At 45.1% G+C, this 7,255-nt stretch overlaps 1 long non-coding RNA gene across 1 annotated transcript in view; it reads right to left on the bottom strand.

Annotated features, from left to right (window-relative positions):
- Positions 1-410: 410 nt before the first annotated feature.
- LOC109205881 overlaps positions 411-7,255 on the bottom strand; it is a 12,939-nt gene continuing 6,094 nt past the window's right edge. The window contains exon 3 of the long non-coding RNA XR_002064740.1: positions 411-649. This is a non-coding gene — a long non-coding RNA (uncharacterized LOC109205881). The remainder of the gene's footprint in view (positions 650-7,255) is intronic.

Raw genomic sequence — 7,255 nt, 5'->3', positions numbered from 1 at the left:
AGTTCTCTATAATAGGATTACTTAGTAAACTATGTTCCTAGATGTAAACTAGCTTTACAGGAACTAAGCAAAGAAATAATGTGTGAATCATCTAAAATTCAAGTGCTCAGGAACATATAACTTTATATGTCAGAATTGACGTTCCATTGCATTTAAGTAGTGGGAGAAACATTAATAGACAAAAAGAAATTTGCTACCTCCAAGTAGTGGGAGTGATGTTGAGCAAAGAACTATCACGACCGAAATTCCATTATAGGTCGTGATGGCGCCCAACGCGTTGTTAAGCAAGCCAACCCTAATCGACTAGTGAGTTCACAATTATTTTATCAAAAACAATCCCAACTTTTTCTTGACTTAAATTTAAAGCAAAGGATAATCAACATTTCATGATAATTGATATACAACCCCAAAATAATAGTCTAGCAGTGCGTGAGCCAGGAACCAGTGTTACAAGTATTATGGCAACTAGTAGAATGTACAAAAGAATATAACTACCTTGCTGCCTGGAATAGATTAGACAGAAATAACAAAAAAAGAAGAGACTACGACATGCTGCTGAACGGCTCAGAAGGGGCAGCTTACCGTGAAGTCTCGATCAAGTATCAGGGATACGCGCCGACTGGGTAGCTAGATGCACCTGCCTCAGATCCTGTACAGTTAAGTACAGAAGCGTAGTATGAGTACATAAATAATATGTACCCAGTAAGTATCCCGCCTAACCTCGAAGAAGTAGTGACGGGGGGTCGACTTGACACTTACTTGGGTCAGCAATAATCATATTTAAGTGTTACACTAAGCATAGATATCATGAATAATAATAATAACAGTTCAAGATCATGGAGAAAAAAGATAGTCTTTCATAAGTAACATCTCAAGTTCAGTCATATCATGTAACACTTACATTTCAAAGATTTCAGTAGTGTAAATCGTGGAAGAATCCCAAAACATATAACATGTGCACATTATGCCGGGGTCGTACGGCCCGGTCCAACATAATATTAAACTATGCACTGCATGAGGATCGAATGGCGCGAACCATAGATGCATCTATTTATTACCGAGGCGATCGACCCGATCCATAAATAGAAATTTATTATCAAGTAAGCACACATTGCTCACTTACAATCAAATAATTCATACAAGGTCTCCAGTAAGTGGTTATAAGCGTCTATATTTGTTTACCAATATCTAGTATGTCCTAAGTGATCTCAATAGTAAGCAAAGACGCAAGCATTTGCAAGTATAGCACAATACCCTGTCCTAACTACCCGGACAATTAGCATAATAGTTGCTACGTACGGACTCTCGTCACCACGTACGCACGTAGCCCCCACAGATAGTCACATACACTTATTTAATTCACCTATGGGGTTAATTCCCTCTTACAAGGTTAGAAAGGAGACTTACCTCTTCCCAAAGCCTATATCCCAATTTAAAAATGTGCTCAAAACCCTCAATTCGGAGCCGAACGATCCAAAATTAACCAAATGGGGTAAGAACTAGTCAAAACAAGCTCAAGAGTTCATATTCTAACTATTAAAGTAATTTCCCAACCCAAAATGCAAGGTACCTAACATTCATTCCCGGTCCCACGTGCCTGGATTCCGGAAATTTTTGAAGAAAGTTATTACCCATAACCTAAGGATCAAGAATATATGAATTTTATTCCATTCCATAACAAATTTCGTGGTTAAATCTTGTTTTTATCAAAACCCTAGGTTTTACTCTAATCCCATAATTTTCACTAATTTTTATGTGTTAATCTACCCAAAAACCAAGTATTAAACTCATATTAAGTAGAAATAACTTACCTCAAAGTGCTAGGTGAAAGCCCCCTTCCAAAAGCTCTGAAAATCGCCTAAGTGTGGAAGTGAAATGAAATAAATGGCCTAAGTCCCATTTTTAAAAGCTGTGCACAGGCCTCAGATGTCGCATTTGCGACATCTGGTTCGTAAATGCGAAGGTCGCAATTGCGACAAAAGCATCGCAAATGCGAACCTGGGCTCCCTCTGCAGGGGTCGCAAATGCGACAAAAGGGTCGCAAATGCGGACTCTGTTGGGTTCGCAAATGCGAACAAATGTCGCAAATGTGACGACTCTCCAGCCCAGGCTTCTTCGAAATTGTGAAGCCTTCCTCGCAAATGCGATTGTCGCAAATGCGAACAAATCCTCGCATTTGTGAGACCTGCAACAGCTGCCCAGAAATACCAGAAAACTGGAGTGTTTTCAACCCCAACACACATCCGAAACTCACCCGAGCCCTCGGGGCTCCACAGCGAATACTCACAAAAGTTTAAATACATCATACAAACTTGCTCGTGCGATCAAATCGCCGAAATAACATCTAAAACCACAGATTTAACACCAAAAAACATGAAATCCTTAAGAACATTTGAAATTCCTATTTTCACAAGCGGACGTCCAAATCAAGTCAAATCGGTCCCGTTTCTCACCAAATTTCACAGACATGACTTAAATATTATATTAAACCTGTACCAGGCTCAAGAATCAGCATACAGGCCCGATACCAATATGATCAAACTTTATTCAATTTCTTTAAATCCTTATATTTTCAGTTTAACAATTTTTAACAAAAATTCATTACTCGGGCTAGGGACCTCGGAATTCGATTCCGGGCATACGCCCAAGTCCCATATTTTACTACGGACCATCCGAGACCGTCAAAACACGGGTCCGGGTCCGTTCACTAAAAATGTTGATCGAAGTCAACAAAAATCACTTTTAAAGGAAGGTATTATTATTTTCTCAAATTTTTCGAACAAAGGCTTTCGGAAACGCGCTCGGACTGCGCACGCAGTCGAGGAGAAGTAGGATGAGGTTTTGAAGGCCTTAGAACCCTTAATTGGGTTTTGAAACACGAGATAACCCTTTGGGTCATCATATTCTCCACCTCTAAAACAATCCTTCGTCCTCGAACGGACATAGAAAAGTACCTGAGCTAGGGAAAAGATGGGGATATCTGCTCCACATGTCCTCCTTGGACTCCCAGGTCGCCTCCTCGACTGGTTGGCCCCTCCACTGGATCTTTACCACAGAAATTCTCTTGGATCTCAACTGGCGATCCTGTCTATCAACAATGGCAGCTAGCTCATCCTCATAGCCCAAGCTCTCATCTAGCTGAATGGTACTGAAGTCTAACACGTGAGACAAGTCGGCGTGATACCTCCGAAGCATAGACACGTGAAAAACTGGATGCACCCCTAATAGGCTAGGGGGTAAAGCAAGCTCATAAGCAACCTCCCCAACTCGCCTCAACACCTCAAATGGGCCAATAAACCTTGGTCTCAACTTGCCCTTATTCCCGAATCTCATAATACCCTTCATCGACGAGACTTTCAAGAGAACCTTCTCGCCGACCATGAATGATACATCACGCGCCTTCTGATACGCGTAACTCTTCTGTTTGGACTGTGTTGTGCGATGTCTTTCCTGAATCAACTTTACCTTTTTCAAGGCGTCCTTTACCAAGTCTGTACCATACAACTTAGCCTCACCAGGTTCAAACCATCCGATAGGAGAACGACATCGCCGACCATATAAAGCCTCTAATGGAGCCATCTCGATGCTGGACTGATAACTGTTGTTGTAAGCAAACTCGGCCAAAGGCAAGAACTGGTCCCACTACCCTCCGAAGTCAATTGCACATGCTCTCAGCATGTCCTTTAATATCTGAACTGTCTGCTCTGACTGACCGTCGGTCTGAGGATGGAATGTTGTGCTGAGCTCCATACGGGTCCCCAACTCACTCTGAACGGCTCTCCAGAAATGTGAAGTGAACTGAGGGCCTCTATATGATATGATGGAAACAGGCACACCGTGCAACCGAACTATCTCCCGAATGTAGATCTGAGCCAACCGCTCAGAAGTATAAGTAGTCACAACCGGAATAAAGTGTGCTGACTTGGTCAACCTGTCGACAATGACCTAAACTGCATCAAACTTCCACAATGTCTGCGGCAACCCAACTACGAAGTCCATAGTAATGCGCTCCCACTTCCACTCAGGTATAGGCATCTACTGAAGCAGGCCACCTGGCCTCTGGTGCTCATACAAAACCTGCTGGCAATTCAAGCATCTAGCCACATACTCAGCTATGTCCTTCTTCATCCGCCGCCACCAATATGCTGTCTCAAGTCACGATACATCTTTGTAGCACCTGGATAAATAGAATACCATAAACTGTGTGCCTCCTCTAGAATCCTCTCCCTCAAGCCATCGACATTAGGAACACATAGGCGACCCGGGAGTCGCAGAACACCATCCTCGCCAATAAAAACCTCCTTGGCACTACCCTGTAGCACCGTCTCCCTGAAAATTGCCAAATGTGGATCATCGAATTGCCGAGCCTTGATCTGCCCAATAATGAAGACTGAGCAACAACACATGTAAGGACCCGGCTGGGCTCTGAAATGTCCAACCTCACAAGTTTGTTAGCCAAGGACTGAATGTCCAAAGCTAGTGGCCTCTCCTCCGCTGAAATGAATGCCAAGCTACCCATACTCTCTGCCTTCCTACTCAAGGCATCCACGACCACATTTGCCTTGCCCGGATGATAAAGAATGGTGATGTCATAATCCTTTAGTAACTCAAGCCATCTACGCTGCCTCAAATTGAGATCCCTCTGCTAAAACAAATGCTGTAAGCTGCGATGATCTGTATAAACCTCACATGGCACCCCATACAGATAATGTCTCTATATATTAAGAGCATGAACAATCGCTGCTAACTCTAGTTCGTGCACATAGTAATTCTTCTCATGAATCTTCAGCTGACATGAAGCATATGCAATAACTCGCCCCTCTTGCATCAATACACATCCCAAGCCAACGCGTGAGGTGTCGCAATATACCGTATATATCCCCGAACCGGAAGGAACCACTAGAACCGGTGTTGTAGTCAAAGCTGTCTTAAGCTTCTGAAAGCTCATCTCACAATCATCGGACCAACAAAAAGGAGCACCCTTCTGGGTTAATCTAGTCAAAGGTGATGCAACGGATGAAAAACCTTGCAAGAATCAGCGATAATAACCTGCTAACCCTAGGAAACTCCTGATCTCAGTCACTAAAGTAGGACGTGGCCAACTCTGAACTGCCTCAATCTTTTTGGGATCCACCTTAATACCCTCTCCTGATACAATATGCCCCAAGAATGCTACTGACTCTAGCCAAAACTCACACTTGGAGAACCTAGCATATAGCTTTTACTCTCGCAAGGTCTGAAGCACTACTCTCAAATGCTGCTCGTGCTCCCCTAGGCTACATGAGTAGATCAAGAAGTCGTCAATGAAGACGATAACAAAGGAATCAATATAAGGCCTGAACACCCTGTTCATCAAGTCCATAAACACCGCTGGGGCATTAGTCAAGCCAAAGAACATCACTAGAAACTCATAATGGCCACATCTAGTACGGAAAGCAGTTTTCGGGACATCTGAGTCCCGAATCTTCAGCTGATGATACCCTGATCTCAAGTCGATCTTAGAGAACATCCTAGCACCCTGCAACTGGTCAAACAAATCATCAATGCGCGGTAACGGGCACTTGTTCTTGATGGTAGCCTTGTTCAACTGGCGGTAGCTAATGCACATCCGCATAGTCCCATCCTTCTTTTTGACAAAAAAAACACTGGTGCACCCCAAGGTGACACACTCGGTCTGACAAACCCCTTTTCTAACGACTCCTCAAGCTGCTCCTTCAACTCCTTCAACTCTTTCGGAGCCATACGGTACGGTGGGATAGATATAGGCTGGGTGACTGGAGCCAAATCAATACAGAAATCAATATCACGATCCGGTGGCATGCTAGGAAGGTCAGAAGGAAACACATCGGCGAACTCCCGGACTACTGGAACTGAATCAATCATCGGAGACTCTGCGGTGGTATCCCGAACATAAGCTAGGTAAGCCAAACAATCCTTCCCGACCATGTGCCGAGCCTTCAAAAAAGAGAACGACTAGATGTACTAACTGAGGAACCCTTCCACTCCAACCTCGGCAACTCTGGCATTGCTAAGGTAACAGTCTTGGCATGCAATCTAGGACAGCATGATACGGGGATAACCAGTTCATGCCTAGGATGATCTCTAAGTCGGTCATGTCAAGCAACAAGAGATCTGCTCTAGTCTCAAATCCACAGAATATGACCACACAGGACCGGTAGATCCGATCCACAACCACTGAATCGCCCACAAGAGTGGACACATGAACAGGACTACCCAAGGATTCACGACGAATATCAAGAAAATGAGCAAACAGAGATGATACATATGAATAGGCAGACCCTGGATCAAATAGCACTGAAGCATCCCTTCCACAGACGGAAATAATACCTGTGATAACGACGTCTGAGGCCAATGCATCTGGTCTGGCCGGAAAAGCATAGAACCTGGCTGGAGCGCCGGCTGGCTGGCCTCCACCTGACTGAGCAGTAGCTGGCTGACCTCTCCCTGCCTGGCCTCCACCTCTAGGACGACCCCTACCAGTCTGCCCTCCGCCTCTGGGCGGCTGGGCAGCCGGTGCTGAAATCATAGGCTGCTGACCCTGCTGCACTGCCTTGCCTCGAAGTCTGGGGCAGTATCTCCTCATATGACCAAGATCTTCGCACTCAAAACAACCTTGCAGTGCGGTGACCTGCTGCCCTGATGTCTGACCCTGATGGTTGGTAGACCCACTAGAAAAAGCCTGAATAGCCGGTGGGCGGTATGAACTCTCCGGTATAGCACTGAAATAGGGGATAGAAGAACCCTGGGGACCTAAATAGCCACTGGAAGAACCCTGGATAGCTGGCTGGTGGTAAGAACTCTCTGGTATTGCGCTGAAATAGGGGCGCGCTGGAGTACTTCGAAGAGGTGGTGGTGTTGAATATGGGGCCCTGCTGGGTTGGCCCTCCCAAACTGACCTCTGCCCCTAGCCAAGGCACCTCTAAACTCTCTAGAGAATCAAGCCCTCTTGTCTTGCTGCATCTGCTCTCTACCTCTCAGACGGTAGCCCTTAATCCTCCGAGCATCTCTACTACCAGCTGATAAGGAGTCCTCATCTCAACCTCTCGGGCCATATTGGCCTTAATACCAGAATGCAACCCTGCAACAAACCTTCGCACCCTCTCTACCTCAGTAGGAAGTATCATTAGTGCATGGCGGAACAACTTAGAAAACCTCGCCTCATAGTCGGTCACCAACATCTGACCCTGCTTAAGCTGCTCAAACTGATACCGCAACTTTTCCCTCTCAAGGGGGG

This window comes from Nicotiana attenuata, unplaced genomic scaffold, assembly GCF_001879085.1.
Source record: "Nicotiana attenuata strain UT unplaced genomic scaffold, NIATTr2, whole genome shotgun sequence".
NCBI lineage: Eukaryota > Viridiplantae > Streptophyta > Magnoliopsida > Solanales > Solanaceae > Nicotiana > Nicotiana attenuata.
This window is presented reverse-complemented; position numbering and strand designations above follow the sequence as displayed.